The sequence below is a fragment of the Notolepis coatsorum genome (assembly GCF_963971535.1).
Source record: "Notolepis coatsorum genome assembly, chromosome: 1".
In the NCBI taxonomy this organism is placed as follows: Eukaryota; Metazoa; Chordata; class Actinopteri; order Aulopiformes; family Paralepididae; genus Notolepis; species Notolepis coatsorum.
Genome location: NC_140165.1, coordinates 4,759,329 through 4,769,328, shown reverse-complemented (window position 1 = coordinate 4,769,328; position 10,000 = coordinate 4,759,329). Strand labels below are relative to the sequence as shown.

The following is a 10,000-nucleotide window of genomic DNA, read 5'->3' as shown; positions in this document are numbered from 1 at the left end:
AAAACGTTGTGGATGAAAAAGTAAGTAGACTACAGTACTACAGTGCTTGTATGCTAACAGTAGCTAGGCAGCTTAGCCTACATCACAATGATAATCACCAAGCTAACTTACTGTACACACTGTAGGGCTGGGCAATTAATTGAAACAGAATCGCGATATCGATTCATAGACCTATGCAATCTAATTTCTAAGTTATGACTATTTTCTTTTATTAAAAAAACCTTTTTTTTTTTTTTTTTTTTTTTTTATCTGGGTTGAACATGATTTGTGGAACTCCCTCTGGTGTTGTGGTCGTGGTATTCACTGACCTTTGGGAAGTATTTCGACATGCACATGGGTATCTTAGTGGTGTAGTGTATCTTGTAGACCAGGCCCATTGCAAGTTGCTGTACTCTGTCGTCTACTCTAAGCCATCCTAGGTTGTCAAAGTGGACAGGGGTGAGGTGGGTTTTAGGAGTAAGGTCAAGCAGTAGTCTGACCAGTTTGTTTTGTGATGTTTGTAATCTTGTTTTTAGTGCCTTTGAGGTGCTTTGGTACCATGAGGTGCAAGCATAGTCGTAGTACCCTTGAATGAGTGCTCCTGTTAGAGTCTTCAAGGTATTCTTGTTTACCAGAGAGGAGATCCGGTACAGGAATCTAGTTCGTTGGTTGACTTAGTTTTATTACATTGGATCCCATTTTGTCACAGGAAAGATTTGCCTCTATAGGATGGAACCCAGGTAGGTAATTTCATCTTTCCTTTTAAGATAAGATAAGATATTCCTTTATTGATCCCCTTGGGGAAATTCAGGCATCATAGCAGCATGGGGGAAGGGGGGGTACAGGTAGTGAAAACAACACAAGCAGTGTAAACAAATAGGTCAATATAATTTACTATCTAACTAACTGAAATATACATTATTCATTATTCACAGTATCACAGTATCCACATAAGGTGCAGTATGCATAAGGTAGTGTTATTGTCCTACTTGGGTTCCTATTAGTTCTAGGTCGATGTCTGGCAGCAGTCGCTGCCCACTGTTGTGGAGCCTGATGGCCACTGGTATGAAGGACTGTCCGAGGCGGTTAGTTGAGTGTCGGGGGGGTATGAGTCTGTGGCTTCCTTGTCACCTTCACCTAATATGTTTTGATCTGGTCAGGTGCGCTGTCACCTAAAATGTTTTGATCTGATCAGGTGCGCTGTCACCTAATATGATTTCATCTGGTCAGGTGCGCTGTCACCTAATATGTTTTCATCTGGTCAGGTCCGCTGTCACCTAATGTTAATATGTTTTCATCTGTGTCCACTGACCACTGACACACAGTGGGGGATGTTTTAAAAATATTATTTAATATATAATATAATATAATAATTTGTGCTTCACCTAAAAATTTGGTCAGCAGCCTCCACTGGTAGCATCTATCTATCTACACGTTGGGTTGTGGTGGCCATTAGGGTCCATGTGGTAGGGTATGTAGCATCTATCTATCTACACGCTGGGTTGTGGTGGGCATTAGGGGTCATGTGGTAGGGTATGTAGCATCTATCTATCTACACGCTGGGTTGTGGTGGGCATTAGGGGTCATGTGGTAGCGTATGTAGCATCTATCTATCTACACGTTGGGTTGTGGTGGCCATTAGGGTCCATGTGGTAGGGTATGTAGCATCTATCTATCTACACCAGGAAGGGGTAACTGGCGGCCCGCGGCCCGCATGCGGCCCTCACCGACGCTCCATGCGGCCCCAGGCCAATATTAAAAAAAAAAAAAAAAAAAAAAAAAAATCTAATATATATATATTTTTTTTGCATTCGACTAAGAAGAGTTGGCAGTCTACTATGGCTCCTTTCGATCGATTAGTCGACTATTTGACTAATAGGGGTCAGCCCTAGTGTGGACATATTCAACGCTGTTGAAAGTGCCGTGCAGCAATATGGGGGGTTTGATAAACTGTCCGCTGTTGTTACCGATGGAGAACCCGCAATGAAAGGAAAACACACAGGATTCGCCGGGCTTCTAAGGCAGAGTGGCGTTGAGTGTCCAATGCTGCACTGCATTATACATCAGGTAAGTTCGCTAACATAATTTCCATCTATTGTGTGGGTCACTAATAATCAGGGGTGCAGTGGTCATGCCACGCGGTACCACGCCGTCCCAGCACTTTTCTGAGCAGAAGTACGCACACAAAAATGAAACGTTATTTCATCTGATGCAGATCGCATGCACAAACATTGAAGTTGACATTCCTTCTATTGTGCGCCAACGGGAGAGACCACAAGTGTCTCATTAAAAACAGAACCATTATTGACCCACTGTGGGGGGAGGGTGAATGTCATGCCAGTTTGATAAAGGGTCAATGGGAAGCATGAGAATTGCACAAAAAGGAATTCATTATTCTGATGAGTATTGCACTTGGCTACTTGTTTACTTTTGTAGTGTTCAGATAACACTGAAATGCATGTTATGGATATGAAGCACTCAGGAATGTTTTGCTTAGTAGCAGGATAAAAGTTTATACATTTAACAAAATCATTTATTATTGCACTTTTGATTTACTGTTGTAGTGAAATGCAGCAGGAATGTGTTGAGCAGTGGGCTTTAAGTTCATACATTTATTTTAATAGAAGCCTTAATTATAATTTGTAGGGATGTCCGATATTATCGGCCTACCGATATTATCGGCCGATATCGGCATTAAAATGTGATATCGGAAAATATCGGTATCGGTTTTCATTTTTTATTTATTTTTTATTTACATTTCTATAACCTTTATTTACCCAGGCAAGCAAGTAAGAACAAATTCTGATTTTATTTATTGTCAAAAGTATGCATAATGTTGTGTTAATTCCACAACAAGAGATATGTAATGTTAATTACCTGAAATTATTCCATTTTTTGGGGGGGGGGGGGGGGGGAACCCTGCATATATCGGTATCGGTTGATATTGGTTGATATCGGTATCGGAAATTAAGAGTTGGACAATATCGGTATATCGGTATCGGTAACAAAGCCAATATCGAGCATCCCTAATAATTTGTCATTTTTGTATATATTTGGGTTACACAGCAATACTTTCAAATTCAGCTGTATTTATAAATTCATAAAGTTGAAATTAAGCATTACTAAATGCGTTTGAAATGGAATAAAAACAAAGTTACAACAAATTCTAATAGTTTATATGCCTTATTTATCACATCTGTGACTATTATGGGCTATTTGAGTGATGGGGTACTACTGGCGGGACTGCCGATAAACAATGCGGCACCCCAGATTGAGTGTGGAAATTTAGTGGCTCTCACCATATACAAAGTTGCCCACCCCTGATCTACACGTTGGGTTGTGGTGGCCATTAGGGTCCATGTGGTAGGGTATGTAGCATCTATCTATCTACACGTTGGGTTGTGGTGCCATTGGGGGTCCATGTGGTAGGGTATGTAGCATCTATCTATCTACACGTTGGGTTGTGGTGGCCATTACGGGTCCATGTGGTAGGGTATGTAGCATCTATCTATCTACACGCTGGGTTGTGGTGGCCATTACGGGTCCATGTGGTAGGGTATGTAGCATCTATATATCTACACGTTGGGTTGTGGTGGCCATTAGGGTCCATGTGGTAGGGTATGTAGCATCTATCTATCTACACGTTGGGTTGTGGTGGCCATTAGGGTCCATGTGGTAGGGTATGTAGCATCTATATATCTACACGTTGGGTTGTGGTGGCCATTAGGGTCCATGTGGTAGGGTATGTAGCATCTATCTACACGTTGGGTTGTGGTGCCATTACGGGTCCATGTGGTAGGGTATGTAGCATCGGCATTGTCAATACCTGGAGCTCACATTTGAACCCTTTCCTCCTGCACCCACACCTTAAACCAGGTTTGTATACTATTCCCTACCCTCTTCATCGAGCGCTTATCCTCATCATTAGGGCACAAGTATCACAAGTGTTTTATTATAAATAAATCTTCTTCCTATTTTTCCTCTTCCTCTTCTTATTTTTCTTCTTCCTCTTCTTCCTCTTCTTCATAAGTGGTTCTAGCATTGAGAGAGTCACTGAATATAAATAACTTGGTGTATAAATATGGTATGGCTCGATGAGAAATTGTCATTTAAATTCCATGTGGACAACCTTGCCTCCGAGTTGCGACAGGAAATTGGCTTCCTGCACAGAAACAGAAGCAGCTTTCCTTTGATTAGCAGGAAGAGAGTTGTCGAGGCAGTTTTCTCATCAGTTTTGGTGATTTGGTTGGTTTATGGTGATGTAACTTGTAGACATGCTGCGCCTGCGGCCTCAACCCTTAGTTATATCCTTGGACTCTGTATATCAGCCCTCAGATTCATCACTAATGGTAGATACACTCATCACTGTGTCCTTTATGAGAAGGAACACTGGTATTTGTTCATATTACATCATTATTGGAATGATATTTTGGTACCTATGGAACCCGTTCTAGTGACTGGCTGGTCCTTAAGGTCCAGCTTGCTCTGAACAGGGTAAATCTACATTTTGCTATGATGCCTCTAGCTCATGGAATGAACTCCAACAGTCCGTAAAGCTTGAGATTCTCCCCTCTGTTGCCAAACTTGATCTCCAACCTTTGTCAATCAAGTCGTATGTTTTAATTCATTTGTTATCCTTACCTACCTATCCTATCCTATCCTATCCTGTCCTGTACCGTATATTTGTATGTCATGTATGTCATAAATGTCTTGATGAATTGAAAATGGAGGACCCTTATGTAAACAAGACAAAAGTATTTTTTCTGGCCTTCATCCTCTTGGCAGTTGTTTGTATTGAGCCGTACTGTATTGTACCCATTCTGCAATCTGTTAATAAAGTTTTCAATCTTATTGTTATGATTTTATATGCTCTGTGATTGTATGCCTTTTTCTTGGCTCATTTTAGTACACTCAACGTGACTGTAAATGAGGGAAACCTCAGTTTGTAATGTTCAGCCTGTCCATGGACTGTTCCCCTCAGTTTGTACCCTTGCCCCCCGGTACATAGCTGACCTCCTCCATCCCAGAGGCTGCGGTCCTCTGACTCCGGTCTCCTCTCCATCCCCACCACCAACATGCGGACTGTAGGTCCCAGAGCCTTCTCTGTGGCCGCACCCACCCTCTGGAACTCACTCCCTCCAAACATCCGTAGTGCTACACCCTGCACTCCTTCAAATCCCAACTCAAAACCCACCTCTTCACCGAATTTGTAAATGACTCCCTCTTTTCTTTGTTTTTCTCTTCTTTCCTTTTTACTTTATTGTTACGTTGTTCCCTGATCCCCTACCCCTCGCTGCCCCCTCCTGTTAAGCGCCTTGGGTCTCTTGAGATATTATTATTTATTATTATTAATTATTAATGTTCGACCTGTCCACGGACTGTTCTCCCCAGCTCTGCCTCTCCCTGTGTCATTCTGTATTCTTCTGGTCTCTCTGTCCCTCTGTGTTCTTTCTCTTCTCTCTTTCTCATCTCTCTCTCTCTCTCTCAGGTGACTGTCACTCACTGTCCCTCAGTTTATGGCAGGCAGCAACATAGGCCGCTGCTAGTTCACAGCTTGTTGAGTCCTCCCCTAGTAGGACTGGTAATTTTTCTGTATCTGATAGTTTAAGAAAATCTTTTGTTATTAATTCATTTTTTTTAAATGCATTTCTCTAATATATTTATATTTTTTTATTATATTTTTATTATATATTTATACTCTACCTGCTAATTGGTGAGTCTGCTGCCTCTCCGGGAGCATGGTAGCGTGGGTGGCTCGTCAGCCCAATTAGACTCACCTGGGCAGTTCAATTCATCACTGATTCTTATACATACATATTCATTGTTTATGTCAATTATTGTTTGTTATATAGGTTTAAATAAATTATATTGTTAATTGCTTTCACGTGTGGATTCCCTATTTGTCACAATTGACCCGTCTGTGACATAATACTAATAGTAGCAGTAGTAGTAGTAGTAGTAATAGTCTTAATAGAAGTAATAGTGTGTGTGTGCGAGCGTGTGTTGTCACAAAACAGGTCTGACAGAAAATAGCTTGCATGACATGTTTATTGAAGCTGTGCATCACACACACACACACACACACACACACACACACACACACACACACACACACACACACACACACACACACACACACACACACACACACACACACACACACACACACACACACACACACACACACACACACACACACACACACACACACACACACACACACACACACACACACACACACACACACACACACACACACACACACACACACACACACACACACACACACACACACACACACACACACACACACACACACACACACACACACACACACAGAGGTGTTATAATTCACCGTCAGTAGGTTATGGTTACAGAACACAAAACACTGATAGGAATGTAGCCGACTTCGGTTTGACATCATTATACCTCAGTACAGTCTCTGATACACACACACGCATGCACATGCACACACGCACAAACACGCACACACACATTCCACCCATTAACTCATAGCTGGGGCTCATAATAACAAACAACAGACACATCATAAACTCCTCAATAAATACTTGTTTTTCATACCAACAACACACACAAACACATGTGATTCCAATTAAAAAAATAAATACAAAATAATTATAATTATAATAATAATAATAAAAAAGAAACCTCCTCGACCGGTGACTCAATCTTTCCAACGTATATCTTCAAACTAGCTTATAATATACCACAGACACTCATCCCATAGGTCCAGAGACCCACCTGATAAGATTTAGTCCAGAGAGAGAGAGAGAGAGAGAGAGAGAGAGAGAGAGAGAGAGAGAGAGAGAGAGAGAGAGAGAGAGACAGAGAGCGACCGAATGGCGATCGTGGTCTAATCGACCTGGACGATGACACGTTGGACTGGCTTGCCTCAACGGAGTGAATGAATGAATGAAAACTTTATTTAACAGATTGCAGAATGGGTACAATACAGTACGGCTCGATACACACAATTGTTAAGGGGATGCAGACCAGAGAAAGACGTTTGTCTTGTTTACATCAGGGTCCCCCATTTTCAATTCATTGATAGGAGCTGAAGGTCTAAGGACATATACGCCAGAGAGAGAGAGAGAGAGAGAGAGAGAGAGAGAGAGAGAGAGAGAGAGAGAGAGAGAGAGAGACAGAGAGCTTTCATTCGACGTTGAGATGAGCTCAACTTTAGCTTGCACAATGCTGCTGTGAAGCGTTAACCAATCACAATAAGAGAGAAGGATGTTTTATCTGAAAGAGAAACAGACAAATCTCCACAGCTTTCAACTAAAACTATTCGCCTAAATATCATAATAAAGAACAGAGCAGCGGGTTAGCATGTCAAATCATGTCATCGCAACAATAAAAACAAATCAGCTGTCTGTATATAGTTCATGGTTGTTATATGGTGGGTATACTCTCTCAATACAGCATGTATTATGTTTCTCCACAGGCCACTTGGCATCGGGCCATTTTGTACCGGTGTAATTGGTAATAATATGACCAGCCAGCTAGAATGCAGACACCAAGAAAGTCACATTAACCCTTTCACTGCCACACTTACAGAAGGTTAACCCTTTCACTACCACACTACAGACGGTTAACCTTCTGTAGTGTGGTAGTGAAAGGGTTAACGCTTCGTCGCGTGGCAGTGAAAGGGTTATTAACCTTCTGTATTGTCGCAGTGAAAGGGTTAACCCTTTGGTAGTGTGGTAGTGAAAGATTAATACCCAGAATTAGCTCAAGTCTAGCAGAGCAGCTACATTCAGCTAGCTCAAGTCTAGCTAGCAGAGCGGCTACATTCAGCTAGCTCAAGTCTAGCAGAGCGGCTACATTCAGCTAGCTCAAGTCTAGCAGAGCGGCTACATTCAGCTAGCTCAAGTCTAGCAGAGCGGCTACATTCAGCTAGCTCAAGTCTAGCAGAGCGGCTACATTCAGCTAGCTCAAGTCTAGCAGAGCGGGCTACATTCAGCTAGCTCAAGTCTAGCAGAGCGGGCTACATTCAGCTAGCTCAAGTCTAGCAGAGCGGCTACATTCAGCTAGCTCAAGTCTAGCAGAGCGGGCTACATTCAGCTAGCTCAAGTCTAGCAGAGCGGGCTACATTCAGCTAGCTCAAGTCTAGCAGAGCGGCTACATTCAGCTAGCTCAAGTCTAGCAGAGCGGCGACATTCAGCTAGCTCAAGTCTAGCAGAGCAGCTACATTCAGCTAGCTCAAGTCTAGCAGAGCGACAACATTCAGCTAGCTCAAGTCTAGCAGAGCGGCGACATTCAGCTAGCTCAAGTCTAGCAGAGCAGCTACATTCAGCTAGCTCAAGTCTAGCAGAGCGGGCTACATTCAGCTAGCTCAAGTCTAGCAGAGCGACAACATTCAGCTAGCTCAAGTCTAGCAGAGCGGCTACATTCAGCTAGCTCAAGTCTAGCAGAGCGACAACATTCAGCTAGCTCAAGTCTAGCAGAGCGGCTACATTCAGCTAGCTCAAGTCTAGCAGAGCGGCTACATTCAGCTAGCTCAAGTCTAGCTAGCAGAGCGGCTACATTCAGTTAGCTTCCAGTGTGTAGAGGAGCGTCTGCAGGACCGGGCGTGTTCCTCATGGCTGCGTACGCTCCGACGTTCAGGCTGCATCGCAAATCTGATTTACTTTGCTCACATGTGACTCAGATTTGTGAGCAGTGTGAACAGCACATGGAATCGGATCTTTTCTATCCCGATTTGGGCCACTTTTCACGCGTGGTAGAGATGTCCAATATTATCGGCCGACCGATGTTGGCATTAAAATGTAATATCGGAAATTATTGGTATCGGTTTTCAAAAAAATATATATATAAATAAATAAATAAAATTCTGTTACATTTATTTAACCTTTATTTACCCAGGCAAGCAAGTAAGAACAAATTCTTATTTTATTTATTGTCAAAAGTATGCATAAACAAGAAATATGTAATGTTAATTACCTGAAATTATTCCGTTTTTTGGGGGGGGGGGGGACCCCACATTCTATCGGTATCGGAAATTAAGAGTTGGACAATATCGGTATATCGGATATCGGTAAAAAAGCCAATATCGAACATCCCTAACGCGTGGTCCTAAATCAGATACACAGGTCTGATCTTTTTTTCGCACTGCGATTTCAGTCTGAACACTCTGGACTAGACCGACATTCATCACAATTCTGACCCGGCGGGGGTCCCTCTGTGAAGACAGCTGTGATGGAGGTGGTCAGTGGAGGGACAGTGAGGTGTTTACACTGTGGTTTTTTGGGGTGATACTTCTGTACAAGCAAAGCTGGAGTGGACGTTTCATAACCTTAAACCCTTTGTCGTGTGGCAGTGAAAGGGTTAACCAGTGGTGCGTTGGTCATGGGACGGGGTTGCACGCCGCTCAACCAGGTCTGTGAGCAGAAGCACGCGCACACACATGCACACAAGAACGCGCTGCACTCGACTGATGCGCCAACTCGCCAAGTATACCCACCTGGCTACTTTGCATAACAATAGCTCAGGTCGTCAGGTGTGTTCAAATACGCCCTCGGATACATTCACACAAAACTTGTGAATGAAATGTGTTACGTTCCATTCCGAGAGGCAATTAGGCATCGTCTTTATTCTGTGCGCACGTGAGGGAACATCTACGCGCATGCGCCCCGGGAGCGCACGTGCACGCGACGTCATTAAAACACAGCGCAACCAGGTATGAAATCACCAACGCACCACTGGTAGTTAACCTTCTGTATTGTGGCAGTGAAAGGGTTAACCATTTGGTAGTGTGGTAGTGAAAGGGTTAAAGCAAATGAAAAGATGAACTGGCTTCTCTTTCACCTCCTCCTCTCTCCCATTGTTCATGAATTATAGCTGACCTCCACTGCACACTAACTTCAATTATAGAAATGAAACCATGAACTGTGACGTCAGTGTCCTCTCTGTGTTTACACATCTTTTTTTATTGTTCATTTTGCGCATGCAGGTGAGTTCAGGACCGGTTCACACTGAAATCTGATATTGGCCATATTAA

At 42.9% G+C, this 10,000-nt stretch overlaps 1 protein-coding gene across 1 annotated transcript in view; it reads right to left on the bottom strand.

The window, feature by feature from the left end:
- Positions 1-9,970: 9,970 nt before the first annotated feature.
- Positions 9,971-10,000, bottom strand: part of ptger2a (prostaglandin E receptor 2a (subtype EP2)) — a 45,216-nt gene continuing 45,186 nt past the window's right edge. The window contains exon 4 of the mRNA XM_084327382.1: positions 9,971-10,000. This exon is cut by the window's right edge and continues 1,272 nt beyond it. The gene's annotated coding sequence lies outside the window, so the exon portion shown is untranslated.